The sequence below is a fragment of the Podarcis erhardii genome, assembly GCF_964252035.2.
Source record: "Podarcis erhardii genome assembly, chromosome: Z".
Classification (NCBI taxonomy): Eukaryota; Metazoa; Chordata; class Lepidosauria; order Squamata; family Lacertidae; genus Podarcis; species Podarcis erhardii.
Genome location: NC_138504.1, coordinates 34,577,152 through 34,593,770, shown reverse-complemented (window position 1 = coordinate 34,593,770; position 16,619 = coordinate 34,577,152). Strand labels below are relative to the sequence as shown.

Here is a 16,619-nt window from a genome sequence, read left to right as displayed (position 1 = left end):
GCCACTGAGAACTGGATGCTGGACTAGATTGGCCCCCATTGATCTAGCTTGATAGTCTGTGTTTATGTTCTTATGGTAAAAGCCACTCCTTTGGTGTTTGGGGAGGGGGCATCCAGCTCCTCCTGCCAAGTGAATGAAGTGGGCTTCTGCCCCAAAGTGACACACCTATAAACTCTCCTATCTTTACAGTTGCTGATTCCTCCCGGATTCTTTATGTTGCAACACCAGATAACATTTCCCAAGGACTGCTGGCTGGCACTCTCTCTCTCTCTCTCTTTTTGCAGAATGAACATCTTTTCCAAAAAGATTCCTCTCAATGCCTCTCAGTGGACTGGTGCCACAAGATTTGGCATAACTAAGGGAGAAAGGAAGTACATGGAAAGAGGAAAGGAGGCAGTCAAGAGAACAGGAGGAAGTGACCTCACTGGGTTGGGAGCTGGGTGCGGAATATGAGCACTCAGGTGTAAAGGGAAGCAGGACAAGGATACAGACGGGGAGCAAAGGTGCTTTTCATGCCTGCGGTTTCCTTATTCGCAACAAGAAAGGGGCTAGTCTTATGGATGCCCATGCATGGTTGTTTTGCCAATGGAGATGGACTTCTCAGCCCCTTCCTTTGCGCAGGGAATGGACAAATGGGGTAACTTCCCTTTCCCCAATCTTCATCACATATTCCTATTCATATTCACATTGACTTATTTTTTAAATCTTTTATTTATTTATTATATTCATAATCATCCTATAATTCTAGAGTTTGAAGGGAACACCCCCTAGGTGTTTTGGGGTGGTTTTTTTTTTGTTCAACCCCCTTTAATGCAAGAATCACAGCTAATAAACCCCTGACAGATGGCCAGCCAACCTTAGAAAGTTCTTCCAAATGTGTAGTTGTAATCCCTTTTCTTGTCATTTGGATCCATTGGTTTGGGTCCTCCCCAAAAAGCTTGCTCCATCTTCCATGGGACAGCCCTGCAGTTATTGGCTATCATATCTCCTCTCACTCTCCACTTCTCTAGGCTAAACACTCCCAACTCCCTCAACTGTTCCTCTCAAGGCTTAGTTTCCAGACCCTCAATCATCTTGGTCGCCCTCCTCTGCACACGTTCCAGCTTGTCAAAATCCTTCTTAAACTGTGAGGCCCAGAACTGGAGACACTACTTTTCCAGTTCTACAATGGAGTTTCCAAATACATTTTCACATGCTGTCCCCCCCCATCCTATGCATTTCTATATACACTCTGCCCCCAATAACTGCATTTCCATACACTTTACCGGGAAACTGCATTGCAGAATATGGAGAAGTGGATGGCTCTGTTTCATCTGGGGTATTGTTTTGGAGAGTGTGACTTAGGTTGGTTCGTCTTTAAGGGTGACCTGAATTGAACTGCGTCTCCTTAGCCCTTTGTACAACACAACCTCTTTTCAATGTATGCCAGTTCCTGAAGTTCCCTGAATTTTGGTGCAGACTGTCTACTCTTCCCATCCAGAAATCTCAATAAGTCTAGTGTTTGGGCATGGATCTGTTTGGCAATATTAAAAAAAATAGGGGACAATACAATACACAGTTCTAGTCGCCTCACTTAAAAAATGATATTGTCAAAATGTGTATGTTGGGCAAAATTGCGATTATAATGGACAGGTAAGGCCTTGTTGATGGTGCCTCCACCAGGGGCTGCCTGGTTGTGCTGACCTGTGACAGGGTCTCTTCAGTGGTGACTCCACAGTTGCAGAATGCCTTCCCAGGGTGCACCTGTCTCCATCATTATTAACTTTCAGGAGTAATTTGAAAACAGTCCTATTTACCCCAGGAATTTGGTTGCCAAGGAACACTGTTCCTGGCAACCTTAAGATCATTGGATCATGATTTTCATTAATGTAGAATATTTTTAATTGTCATTGTTTGCTATCCTTGGGGAGGAAGGGTGGGATATAATTCCACTTGATCAATCAAACATGTATACATTTGAAGAATTTTGCACTTAAAATGCTGGTGGGTTTTCATGAGGGCTTATATAGGAAGCTCTATTGTACAGAGCTAGACCATGGGTCCATATAGCTTAGTACTGTTTACACAGACTAGCAGCAGCTCTCCCAAGATTTTAGGCAGGAGTCTCTCCCAGCCCTACCTGGAGATACTGTTGGGGATTGAGCCAGGCATTTTCTGCTTGCAAGGCAGATACTCTGTCACTGAGCTTTGGTCATTTCCCAAACGACCATGTTTGGTTTTAAATAAAAAAATGGCAAACCAATGAGGGAATGTGCATAATGGAACCAAAGACTGGAAGAGTGGCAAAACTGAAATGGACAGGTCCACTTGTTCCTCGCTGAGCACCTATTAAAGAGTTACAATTGGAATCGGCTCGCTCTCTTCCCTTCCACAACCCTGGCAAATTCTTAGCCATCTCTCTCTCTCTCCCCCCCCCCCTCTCATTTTGCTCCTTCTTCCTGGGCTTTCTGCCATGCATGTCTGGAATACATTATGTACCTCGTGCTCGCTCCCCCCACCCCAGCTTGTCAAGCTGACTTTCCTTCTATCTTCTCCTTGGAGTCTTTTCTCAAGGCTCAGAAAAGCTTTTCCTGAACCAGCAAACCAACCCCCACTTTCCCACCAGTTTTCTTCTCGGCTGCTAAGATCTGATCGCCTGTCTGAAGGTGAATGTGGTGGCAGTGGTAGAGAAATTAAGCAGGACACTTAGATACTTCCTAACTCCAGAGCTGATCTGATTTTTTAAAAGAAAATAAATTTCCTGCAAATGCTCACTTGGATTTTTCAGCTTGAAATTATTAATCCTCCACTTTGTCTTGGGGAGGAAAACACACACACACACACACACACACACACACACACGCACACACACACACGCACCATGTCTGAATCAGCCCCATTCAGACCCCTCATGTCTGAATGTGGTGGCCCAAATTTTAATTAGCCAAACATCTTTGCCCTGTTTGTCCAAGTCTTCTGTTCCAAATGTTGGTGGGTGTGCTCTTGTGGGTGTCAAGTGATTGAAATGAAATTTGGTGAGCCTATTCAGGTCACAGGAGGTCTTTTGGATTGGAAGATGTGTTCCCTTCAATCAAATCCCTGGTCCCTGCATTTGATGCGGAGAGGAGAAAAGTGAAACCAACAACAGGAACCAGGTGTGGTCCCTGCCATGGGAGTCCTGAACTCTCCAAGCACAATTAATCTTTTCAGTTTTTATATTCCTCACAACAGTTCTACAAGGTGGATCAGTTGAACCCATTTCACAGAAGAGAAAGCAAATGCCTCTTTGTGATGTTTTAAACTGCAAGTCTTCATACGATGAATGGCTAGTTAAGATTCAGTCTGTGGGATCACTCTGAGTAAAGTAAATGTAAAGGGACCCCTGACCATTAGGTCCAGTTGTCGCCGACTCTGGGGTTGCGGTGCTCATCTCGCTTTATTGGCCGAGGGAGCCGGCGTACATGTGGCCAGCAGCGCACAGAAGCGCCGTTTACCTTCCCACCGGAGCGGTACCTATTTATCTACTTGCACTTTTACGTGCTTTCGAACTGCTAGGTTGGCAGGAGCAGGGACCGAGCAACGGGAGCTCAACCCATCGTGGGGATTCAAACTGCCGACCTTCTGATCGGCAAGTCCTAGGCTCTGTGGTTTAACCCACAGCGCCACCTGCGTCCCTATTTCCTGGTTATGTGCCTCTGGGAAATTCCACAAATACTGCATAGAGCAGGAGGGGATTTCCAGACTGGAGGGCCACATTCTGTCATTGGTGACCCTCTGGGGGCCACATGCCAGTGGTGGGTGAGGCAAAGTGGGCAGAATATTGGATGTGGCTTGCTTCTTTTGCACGAAAGGTTATGCGCCAGGCCTGCAAAAACCAGAGCCACTTTGAGAGAAATAGGCGGAAGGGGTGCATTCTCTCCACATTTGTTGCTTCTCCATTATCCCATCTCTTCCCGTTCCTGCTCCCCCACTTCTAAACTTGTGCTTGGAGACTCATTTTTAAACCCTGCAAAGAAGGCTACTTTAGGAAAGCTTCTTCAAGATAGGGCAATTCCTGCCTGTCCTTTCTCCATTCCCCATCTGTTCCAGTTCTTGCTCCCCCACTTCTAAAACGTGTTTATTTACACATTTGGAACCCCTGGAGAGAAAGGCACATGGAGAAAGCTGCTTGAGAGGGGGCAATTTTAAGGTAGGAGGAAGGGGTACATAACCCTTTCTCCACCTGTCATGTCTCCACCCTCCCAATATTTTCCTGGTCCTGTCCCCCATTTTCATGTATGTTTAAATACACATTTTGAACCCCTTTAGTTCAACCCACTTCCGGAAAACAGCTTTCAGGGAGGTCATCTCTTCCACTTCCTGCTCTCCCACTCCTAAACTTTGGTTTAAATACACATTTAGAACCTCTGCAGGGGTAACAGATGCTTTGGGGAAGGGGTGATCCAGAGCGATTCCACAGCAGGGAGAGAAGCGAGTTACACACTCCCCCCCTCTCCTATGCCATTTGCTGTTTAAGAGTCCTTTACCAATCCTATATATTACAGGGGTGGGGGGTGTGGAGCAGCAAGGTCACTTAGGTTGCAAGCCTACCCCGCACTTTCCTGCAAATAAAGCTTCATTGTTTACTTCTGAGTAGACCATGATCAAACCAGTTGGGAGCTTCAGACCCAAGCAAGAATTTGAGAACCTGAAGTCTCCGATCCAATAAAATCCAACACTCTTCTTTGAGCCCCCCCCCTCCCCTGTCTCCTCTGCTCCAGAAAAAGTGGAAAGTCATTCCTCCAGAAGTAGGAGTCTTGCATGAAACACCCCCTATGGTGGTAATGGGGAGAGGATTAGCCCGCTTTGGGAAATGAAAAGTCAACTGTGGACTCCACCCCCCCCCCATAAAAAATAATCTGGATCTCTTTCGCAAACTTGAGTTGTGTGATAACCCCCTTCCTTCCTGTATGGAGTTGGCGGGAGGGGTTTCTCTGTGTGTGTGGGGGGGGGATGTTGGCTCAGCGCCCTTCATTGTCTTTGCAAAACAACACCCCCATTTTATTTCCTTTCTCTCCCTATTCCCAGGGCTTGCATGCACTTTCTGCATCTCCCCCTCCCTCCAACACACACCTATTTTTCTGTGCCCCCCCAACAGCGCCTTCAATAATTAATCGCCTGGATAAATAATAGATGCCGTGTTTGCTTGGGTGTTTTCTATGCCACCCCCCCTTTCTCCACCCGCTATTTATTTAGGCTTGCAAGCCCTTCCAGCGGAGCCAACCCCGTTACAAAGCAACAACCCCTTTACTTCCGAGTAGACTCACTTCGCTTGCACACACACACACACACACACACACACACACACACACTCTGCATGCAGACAGACGCATATATAATATTCTCCTTTGCAGCCTCCTTCATTAAGGGTAGCAATGGTATTTTATTTTTGCAGGGGTAGGGGGAGGTTTAAGGAGGGCGGGGGGTGGAGGGAGAAGGAAAAGTGCAGCTGAAAAGCATTCCGGGGAGATAAAGGGCTGGTTTGATGTGCGTTCATGTGGAGGAGCCTTTTCTCCCCTCCCTCCCGCTTCTCTTCTTCCCCTTCCCGGAGAGAAGGTTGGCGCCAGTAGTCTGGAACTAGGCTGACAAGCTTTTGAGTTATAGAAAAAACGGAGGAGGGGGGGTGGAAGGAGACGGAGGACGAGAAGGGGGAGAGAGGCAGGCAGGCAGGCAGCTGGTGTGTGGATTACTTCAAGGGAGAGAGCAGGAATAAACACAAACACACTCGCGGAGCTGGGGACGCGAAGGGAGAGGTCAGGATTCGAACCCGCGGAGGAGGGGCATTTATGCAGGGTTTTTAAATAAAAAAAATAAACAACTAGGGCTATCAATGGCTACTAACCATGATACCTAGGCTCTGCCTCCAAGGTTAATGGCAGCAATTTTTCCGAATAACAGTAAGCCATAAGAGGGAAGAGGTGTTATGCTCAGGTTCTGCTTAAGTTATTATTATTTATTGAATTTATATACCGCCCTATACCTAGAGGTCTCAGAGCGGTTCACAGTGCAATTGAACCACAGGCATCAGTTTCTGCAGGCAACAGATTGTTCCGCCATGATAACAGGATCCTAGACTAGATGGGTCACTGGCCTGATCCAGCGGGCTCTTCCTACGTTCTTAGGGTTTGGGGAAGGGGGCGTGGCTTAGTGGGTAGAGTATCTGCATACAGATTGTTCCAGGTTCAGCCCCCCAAGTAGGGCTGGGAGAGCGACCCGCTTTCGAAACCCTGGAGAGCTGCTGCCTCTCAGTGCAAACAATACTGCACTAGGTGGACTGATGGATCTAACTGAGTATGAGGCAGTTTCTTACTTAAGTCACCCCTTTATTTTGTATCATGGGGTCTGGAACCTTGTATTATTTTGGAGGAAGGTCCATTCATTTCTATGGATTGCATTCAACTACATCCTCCTCACAGTAGACAAATGGGCCTAAAGTAGTCATGGCCATTAACTTCAATGGGTCACCTCCAGCATTGAATACCACCCTATGATCTTTCCAGATTGGGGCTTATTATGGGGTCAGTGCTTCTCATCACAGAAATTATTCACCACCCTGTAGTTTGTCTACCCCGCTCCTCTCTGTTAACCCGGATTTAATCTTTCCTGATTTGGGAATGCAATAAATGAAAGAACACCAGCATGACCACCATGTTTTTCACAGAGCAGACCCAATGAAAGTAGCATATGTAGCTTAGTCATGCCCATTAACTTCAGTGGTTCTACTCTGAGACTGTGTACATTCCCTTTAAAACATATTCAAAGCATACCTCCCCTCAAATCCTGGGAACTGCAATTCGTTGAGGGTGTTGGAATGGTAGCTCGCTCTCTTGAGGCACAAACTGCAGTCCCCAGGATTTTGGGGGCCAGGAATGTGCTTTAAAGGTAAGATGCCTATGCAGCTTGTATGACCCCCCAAAACTGCATCCTACAACTCGTTTGCAAGATTGTGACAACCTATTTGCTGTATTAAAAATAGCCACAACCACCCCTAGTCTGCAAGCACCTTTGGATTGGCTCCATGGGATTTTTTTGAGGGGAGGGGGGTGAATCAAAATATTGAAAGCGAGGAGAGCAGGCTAGTTTCTCACAAAACAAATTACAGTAAGAATATGGCCTATGTATTTTGCCTCATATCTCAGCTTCTATAAATCCTGTAAATTTTCACTCTCTCTATATATGAAATATGGGGATGGGGGTTCATTGCAGGTGCGGAAAATGCTACCTTTGCCTTACCTTGTCTGAGGCCTAACCTCTTGGTTAGACACACTTTGGTTTGAACCCTCAGCTGTGATATGTTTTTAGACCCATTTACTGGGGAGGACTCTGGGCTTATCTGGGTGTGCACAGGAATTTTTCCAGGGATGGGGTGGAGTGGTTAGAGTGCTGGATATCAGGATTCAAACCCCCACTAGGCCATGAAGCTCACTTGGTGAGACCTTGGGCAGAGCCATAGATAAGGTGATATTGCGCCCCTGGCAGAAACATCCAGATTGCGCCCCCCAGCCACGGACAAATTAGCTCTTCTTTCTGCCTCTCCTCCAACCCCCTCCCCTCCACCCATTCAATTCACCCTCTATTTAAAACCATTTCTTATGGTGCAATAATCGATATTTATGGACATATTTTTAGCTGATTTTGTGCCCCCCAATTACCTGCGCCCCTGGCGGGGGCCGACCTTACCACCCCCTAGCTACGGCCCTGACCTTCAGCCATTTTTCATGCTAACCTACCACACAGGGTGATTGTGGGAATTAAATCCGGGCGAGAACCACATATGCCACAATGAGCGCCTTGGGAGAAAAAGAAGGGATATACATTCTGTAAATAAAATAAAATAAAACAACACATACATTAAATAATAAATAAATGTAAACTATGGAAAGGGCTAATTTCTCTCACAACAAATGAGATTGCTGCCTGTACATTTTGCCTCATACCTCAGCTTCTACAAATGCTAGAAACTTACCTCTTTAAAAAAGGAGAGGGGAGCTGGGGTTTATGGTTTATTTTGGTGGGGGGGACTGCTCCCTCCCACCCTCTCCTGGAAACTCACACATGTGGGGTGTGTGAGCCACATTGGGGTGTGTAGAAGAACATTTCCAGAAGAGTCATGAAATTTTTCGAAAGAGAAAGAAAGTTGTGTGCTTTTCTGTCCTCCTTAAAACACACATACACAGCCTGAGGTTGCAGGCTTGGAAAAGAGCTGGCTTCACAGGGACTCTTGGCTGAGGTTCAGCCGAGCCATCCCGGGAGGACATTCCTTTCCACTGAACACGGCTGTTCCCCTCTCTCTGCCTCTTCCCTCCCTCGCAGAAAACCTTCCCAAACTGAGCAGGCTTGGCTCCCTCCATCGCAGTCCAGCTGCTTGCCTCCCACACCTCCAAAAGCTTGCCCCGGTTTCATCTGCAGAACAGTCCACTAGATTTGAAAGCCCTGCTTGGCTTCTGGTCAAGAAGTGGTTGAGTCCCTTTGTGCTGGGGCTCTAGAAGGGACTGTACCACTTGGAGCTTGCTGGAGGAAGGTTCACCTTTATAACCCCCCCCCAACACATTCATTTTAAATTGTTATTTATTTCACAAAATTTATATACTGCTTGATGGTAGAAAACAAAAAATAATCTTTTGAAAGCTACCTAGTTTGGTGTGGTGGTTAGAGCACCAGGCTAGGACTTGGGAGTTTGAATCTCCTCGCTTGGCTACGAAGGTCAGTGGGGGTCATTTGCTCACTCTCAGCCTAACCTACTTTGCTGGGTTGTTGTGGGGATTAAACGAGGAGGAGGAGAGTCTCTAGAGCTCCATAGAGGGGAGGTGGATATAAATTCAATAAATAAATGCCTCAAAACAGTTTACAAAAAGAATAAAACAATAGAATTATTTAGTAAAAACAGTTAAAACATTCAGAAAATTAAAACCAGTCATGAACTAAATACACACCAGCATACTAGATATCTGAGTCGGCAACAATGACTGTAAATCACACCAACTCATTGCAAATAGAAAGCTAGCAGGAAAGGGAATAAGATAGGGTCCACATCACTCTTCGACTCCTGGGCCAGGACCTCAATACAGCCTGATTGAAGTGAGTGGCAATGATTTAAAAAGTATGGAAATCTCTCACACAGGAGATAATTATGGCCCCCAGCCTGGATGGCTTTAAAAGTGGATTGGCTGAGGGCTACTAGTCGCAATGTCAACACTCTACTTCCATGGTTGGAGACAGCAATGTTTCTGAATACTAGTTGCTGGAAATTACAAGAGGGGAGAGTGCTCTTGTGCTAGTGTCCTGCTTGGAGGTTTCCCACCAAAATGGGCCCCCTTTGGCCTGATCCAGCAACCATTATTTTCTTATGGTTTTACATTTCAGTTGAATATGGATCCTGTATTTGAAATGATTGAAGAATACAGGATTGGAGAATCTTCCTGCCTTTCTGACATGTGCTAGCTTTCTACTAGCAGGGAATTTTGTTGTTTGTTTGGGTCCAAGAGGGAACATCAAAAATTGCCGTCGTCCCCACCAGCTAGAAAGGGTATAGTCTACCTTATCACTTAGGTCTCTACCAATAACCTCATCCTACTGAATGTGTAGTGCAGGCTTAAGAAGTCTGCAGTCATAATAGCTGCAGAGGCTAATCTGTGATCCTCCAGCCCTCATCACCCCTGGCTGGGGTTGATGGCAGTTGGAGCCCAAAAATATCTAGACACATCACCTAGATGCTTAGTTGGGATAAACCCCATTGGTCTTTCTTCTAAGAAACCATGCATGGGATTGTATTGAGGTGGCAAACTGGCATTATTCACTCCCTTCTTCAGCCAAAGGTTTCCACTTACAGATCAGGGGAAAGAACAAGCATGCAATCTTAAAAGACAAGGCACAAAGGGAAAAGAGATTTAGGAGGGAGGAGGAACTAAGCAAACTCGGACACAAGTTATTAGCTACAAGTTCTTCTAATGGCCAGCAGGGGTGAGGAAGTTTAAGGAGAGGAGCACCTTTCAGCTGCTCTGAAAGAGAGGGACAACAATATGCATTTTTCTCTTCCTTGCTTTGCTGTAGCCTCATGAAACGGCTGGCAGACTTTCAGCTGAACAGATTTGGGAAGGGTGCAAGCACAGAGACAGCTTCAGCTTTACAGGAACATCATGCAACTTCCCTCTCCCAATCTTGGGTTGCCAAACTTCCTAGACCCCTGTGGGCGCATCTGGGTTTTGGACTGAGAGCCAGGGGTGCCACCCCTTGTGGTCCTGCTCTTCTGATCAGCCACAATGAGAGAAAAATGAACTACCTTGGGTTGATTGTAGTAAAGCCTCTAAGCACATTACGATAAATATTAAAATTATCTATCAAAAGTGGTTAAAAATAATTTAGACATTTAGAAATAATTAAAACCAACCGTTAAAAAGATTAAAACTTGTCAACATCTTTCAGCTGGGCAGCACCTATACTTTGGAACTCCCTGCCTATTGATATTAGGCAGGTGCCTTCACAGTACTCTTTTCAGCACCTGCTAAGAACATTTTTATTTAGGCAAGCCTGCACAGGTGCTTAGAAAGTTGATGTGAGTTTTAATCTGCTTCTAGTCTCTTGCTACTTTAACTTTTTGAATTTAAAACATTATGGTTGTTCCTTTTCCTTATTCATAATTTTATTGCTTTATGTTTTTTGGAAGCTGCTTTGAGGGTTTGATTTTTGGGTGGGTTGTGGTTTTTTTTTTTTACCATCAAGCTATGTGCTTATACATTTTATGAAATCCATAAATAAAATAAATAACATCAACAGTGAGTGTAGCTGCCTAATGTCAACAAGCACTGAGTTTCAAAGAATAGGTGCCGCCAGACCAAATTTTCCCGTTTCTCTCTCCAGGTTAATTTCAGCTCAGTCCATCTGGAAGAATGATCTGCAGGTGGCTGGTTCAAGACCTGTTGGTACTCAAGGCAGAAAATCCAAATGGCAGTTTCCTCCCTGCACAGAAATTAACAAGTGGTATGATCCACCAGGAAGTTATCCTGCACAGCACTGTGTGATGAAGCAGAGATAGGCAGGAAGGATGGGCTGCCACTTATTTTGCAACAGGTACCATGCTATCTCTGTATCCCCACTGCCGCTTTTATTTTTATCCTTACCTGAAGCTTTGTTGCCCGTCAGAAGAATCAGGCACAGTATAAGGCAGGATCGGGGCAGGTTATGAAGAGGGGGTCCAGTGGCAGTGTGTGCAAGGACCATCAAATATGCCAGTTTTGCTTCTCGTTTTTCCTTTCTTAAATTCTGTTCTCCACATTTCCATGTCAGTTTGTAATTTCTCTCTAAGCCCATGTGAAAAATTTTCAGCATTTCAGTGTGAATTTCTCCTAATATAAACATCTTTGTATGGCGTTTTTGCTTAATAGGCACATTTGCCCCTCAATGCTGATTTTCCGTAAGAAGAACGTAAGAAGAGCGCTTCTGAATCAGGCCAAAGGCCCATCTAGCCCAGCATCCTGTTCTCACAGTGGCCAGTCAGAAGCATCGTATGGGAATTTAGGGAGTTCAAGGCTACCAATGGCTGCTCACCAGGATGGCTATGCTTTGCCTCCACAGCTGGAGGCAGCAACACTTCTGAATACAATTTGCTGGAAACCACAGGAACGGGGAGTTGCTCTTGTGCTCAAGTTCTGCTAGTGAATTTCCCTTTGGGGCATCTGGTTGGCCACTGTGAAAAGAGGATTCTGCACTAGATGGACTAGTGGTTCTTACATTATTACAAGCACATTTCTCCCATCTATTCCATCCCCCTATTTCCCCCATGGTCCCGTCTGCTTTCTGTCTTCTTCCTTCTGGATTCCAGTTCAGCTAGGAGAAATTCTTAAAATGATTTCCAGAATTAGGGCACGGGCGTTCTGCCTCATCTTTCCGTTCCATCTGTTCATTTGCATCTTCTTCTTTTTTAAAATCCTCTGGGTTACCAAAGCATGCGTGCGCATTGATACCACACTGGAAGGGGGAAAGGAAGGCGGTCTTGATGTGATTTTATTGCACACAGGGCTGCTTTCAGACTCTTTCCTGCCTTTGTTTTTATAGGGTTTCAGCAAAGCATGCCTGGTCTCCTGCATGTTGATAAAGAGCATGAGTAAAAGAGGCAGAGGGAAGGGACTCTAACCTGTACAGTACTCTGTACAAGATTCAGAAAATTTGAAAATGAAATAACATAGGTTACCTAATGCAGGGCTGGGTAGACATCAGGTCTACCCAGGATTCCCTGTTATGATGTCCACATCATAAAACACATATAAATCACATGGATCCCACCCCCACCAAAAAGGAATATTGGGAACTGTAGTTTACCACTCTGACAGTGCTACAATTCCCAGCACCCTTAACAGACTACAGGATTCTTTGAGGGAAATTTTATTTATTTATTCTCTTATTTATTTCATAAAATTTATACACCGTTTGGGTTTTTTAAAAGCAGTTTACAAAAAATATATAGCAATAAAAGTATCAATATGAAAAAATGTAAACAATGATTTAATACTTTCAAAAAGTTAAAATAACAGTAGGTTAAAAACAAATTGAAACTCGTATCAGCTTTCTAAACATCTGGGCAGGCTAGCCTAAACAGATGCTGAAAAGAGTATAGTGAAGGCACTTGCCTGGTGTCAACAGGCAGGGAGTTCCAAAGTGTAGGAGCTGCGGCACCAAAATATCAATTTCTGACAAATTTAGAACTCCAAAGTTGAGGTTTGAGGTTTCACATTTTCCTCATGATAAATGAGTGACAAAGAACAGCCCTGGGCTCATTTGGGATGAAGGGCGGGATATACATTTGAAAAGATGGCTGTAGCTCAGTGGTAGGACACCTGTTTTGCATGCAGAAGGTCCCATGTTTAATCCCAGATGGCATCTCCATGTAAATCTGGAAGAAAACCCTGTCTGAATGTCCAGAGAGCTGTTGCTAGTCAGAGTAGACAATATTGACCTAGATAGACCAATCTCTGATTCAGCAAAGGACAGCTCCTTATTGAAATCATGCTTTTATTTAGAAACGATGAGGACTAGAATCTTATTTTATTTTGGAGGAGGGGCCATAGTTCTGTCTCTAAAACCTTGGAGAACCACTGTCAGTCAGTGTAGACAATAGTGAGCTAGATGGACCAGTGCTCTGACTCAGGATAATGTGACTTCCTCTATTTAATACAGTATTTTATTCAGGAACATGAGGACTAGAATCTTATTTCAGTTTTAGAGGAAAGGGTGAATGTCAGTCGTAGAGCATCTGTCTTGCATGATGAAGGTCCAAGGTTCCATCCCCAGTGACATCTCCCAAGTAGGGCAGGACTGAAACCCTGGAGAGCTGCTGCCAGCCAGTTTGAACAATACCAAGCTGACATCACAGTTTGAGAAGTATATTCACAAGCTGGAATGTGTGCAGCCAAGATGATAAAGGGTCTGGAAACCAAGCCTTGAGGAATGGTAGAAAGATTTGGGCATGTTTAGCAAGAGAAGAGAAGAAGAGTTTGGATTTGATATCCCACTTTATCACTGCCCTAAGGAGTCTCAAAGTGCCTAACATTCTCCTTTCCCTTCCTCCCCCACAACAAACATTCTGTGAGGTGAGTGGGGCTGAGAGACTTCAAAGAAGTATGACTAGCCCAAGGTCACCCAGCAGCTGCAGGTGGAGGAGCGAGGAAGCGAACCCGGTTCACCAGATTACGAGTCTACCGCTCTTAACCACTACACCACACTGGCTCTGTCCTGGCTTCTAATTTGATCCTGAAATGTCCCTATTTTCCACTACACCACACTGAAGGCTTAGAGGTGCCTTCATAACCATCTTCAAGTAACTGAAGGGCTCCCACATGGAAGATGGAGCAAGCTTGTTTTCTGCTGCTCCAGAGGGTAGGACCCAAACCAATGGGTTCAAATGACAGGAACGGAGATTCTGACTAAACTGTAAGTGCCTTTTGACTGTTGAACGGGCTCCCTCAGAAAGTGGCAGGCTCTGCTTCATTGGCGGGGCTATTTGCATGTTCTTTTTCTTACTTTTAATGTATTTTTTGCTTTTTCTTAACTTGTATTTTTATGTTTTGAACCATCCTGCAATCTATGGATGAAGGGCAGTATACAGATTTAATAAATAATAAAATAAAAGTAAGTGGAGGTTGGATAGCCATCTGTCATGGATTTTTTATCTATGATTTCCGCATCTCAGGAGGGTTGGACAGGATGACCCTTGAGGTCCTTTCCCACTCTACAATTCTATGATTTTATGTGTCAGGGAATCAGTGCAGATAGAATAGCAGTCTGAGCCGATACACAACACCTCCCTGTTCCCCGGATACAAACTACCACAAGCGGCTCCCCCTTGAACTGCTCCCCATCACTGCACTTCTCCTGTAAGGCACGTCCTCAGGGGAACCGTAGATTGAATCCAGCGCTCTCTATTCATAGGAGCTTGGAGATTCTCCATACAGGGCCTCCGTGGCAGATGAGCGAGGGGTTGCTTGCCACACAGATTGTTGCAATCGGATTCCCCTGGTGGTGGGTCAGTAATTTTGAAGAACTCTGCTCTGACACATCGCAGGGAAGTGGTAAGGTCTCCCAGCACAGCCTCTCCTGGCTCAAAGGCCAGCTTTCACGTAGGACTGTTCTGTTTTGTTTTAGAGGAAGGTGGCAACGATCTCTCTTCCTTGCACCAGCTCACCATTTCTCTGACTACAGATATCAAAACGTTTAAACAGAAGGCTGGTCTGCTCCAAGAAGAGACCAGGCAGCATTCGTTTCACCAAGACTTGATGTGGGATCAAACCTTCTCAAAAAATTTGCCATGATAGGTCCTGCCATGTTTCCATTGAAAATACCATAATGCTAGAAAAATGCAACCTGTGTTGCTCTTAGAAGTAGTACGATTCATGCAACATGTTGGCAACTAATATACACACAATAATTACCAAAATAATTATGCATTCTTTATTAATCTTCTGAGAAAAATACACAAACTTATGCAAAGCCACAGAGACTTGCGAACTACCCAACCTGAGATGAACTTAAATTGTCTGATTTCAATGGATTTTTCAAGTGCTTAACTCAGTCTTTTGTTTTCTTTATCTTTTTAGGTAAGTTCATTAAGATACCAACAAAAGATAAGTTCGATGTTGTTCACAATACCGAGAGATGCTAGTGAAGTTGTAGATGGATGTTAATAAAGTTGTTTCGCCCTGGCAGTCCAAGTAATCAAGATCTTAAGCCAAGAAATAGTATTCTCTATGAAATTGAATATCAATATACATCTCAAGGCTTTGAGATTAGACCACTGAAGAAGTCCGGAAAACTACCTTGGGAGTGTGCTACCTGCAATCCCCAGTAAAAGGACCCCATTGGGCAAACAGCAGCCTCTTGCTTACTTTTCTGTATATTAGTCGCCAACATGTTGCATGAATTGTACTCCATGTTTCCATTGAAAGCATGGAAGTAGCCCTGTGGTTTTAATTTCCAGAGTGGACAACTGTGCTGGTCTGTTGCAATGCATAGAAGCTTGAAATTTACAATGTTCATTGGGGCATAAGTCAATTTACTCTTTCTTGGGAAAAGTTTTGGTTAGTTCAACAGTAGGGTATCTACTCTGCATGCAGGAGGTCTCAGGTTCAACCTGTAGGTTCTCCTGGTAGGGCAGGGAATATCCCCTACTCTAAACCCCCTAGAAATCTGCTGTTAGTCCATGTAGGACCGCTAGTCTGACTCTGCAGTATACAGTAGCTTCCCATGTTTTTGTTTAAATTGGCCTTAAATTCAGAACAAAGAGAACTGGAATCTTACTTCATTCATAGGGGAAGGGTTGTCGCTCCTTGGCAGAGTGCCGCCTGCCTTGCATGTGGAATGTGAACTCTTTATTAGTTGCCGGGTCTTTATGTCCTGCACAGCCAGAAACATGCCAAAGTACAGTTTTCACATTTTGCACTTGCCATTTGAGGAGAGGATACTTTAATACCCACCTTCAGTTATTGTGTGGTAGCATTTGCAGAAATGCTAGGGAGTACCTGATCTTAGACGAACCCGTGTCAGGAAAGAAGCCTCCTGGTTGCTAGGGGAAAAGGGCAAACTGCAGAGGTTCCAAAGACTACTAGAAAATAAGACAGAAGCAATACTGAAGAGGAGGAGAGAAAAAAGCACTTTAGAACTCCTGGATTCCTATTGCCTGATGTGCAAATTACTCACTTATTAATCACAGCTCATTGGCGAATAACTGTGACACATGGAAGCAGGTCGGCTCATTTCACAAGTCACTTAGGAGCATAGTGTTGGTTTTTTGTTCTGTATTTGGTTTAAAAGTATAAAATAAAATAAATGTATAAAATAAAAAGGAGTGTTACCTGGATTCCTAGATCCAGTTTTAGGGCAAGTGCTCTTTGGTGAGAGAGCCCCAGCCGAGATTTAAAATCGCAAAATATGCAGCAAAGTAAAATGCAGAAATATAGGCTGTTATACCTTTAAAATATCCATTTCTAAGTTGCTAACAAAGTTCCCCTCTTCCCTTAGCATAGAAAGAGACCACACATTTGGTTTAAAATGGTTTACTTAAACTTCAAAGGTCATGTGCTTTTCCATGCAGCAGCAAGAAAAGTCAAGCAGTA

At 44.6% G+C, this 16,619-nt stretch overlaps 1 long non-coding RNA gene across 1 annotated transcript; it reads left to right on the top strand.

The window, feature by feature from the left end:
• The first annotated feature begins 4,776 nt into the window (after positions 1-4,776).
• Positions 4,777-15,243, top strand: LOC309333628. Its single transcript, XR_014152615.1, has 3 exons — positions 4,777-6,900; positions 10,876-10,992; positions 15,105-15,243. It is a non-coding gene; the product is annotated as an uncharacterized lncRNA (long non-coding RNA).
• Positions 15,244-16,619: the final 1,376 nt, after the last annotated feature.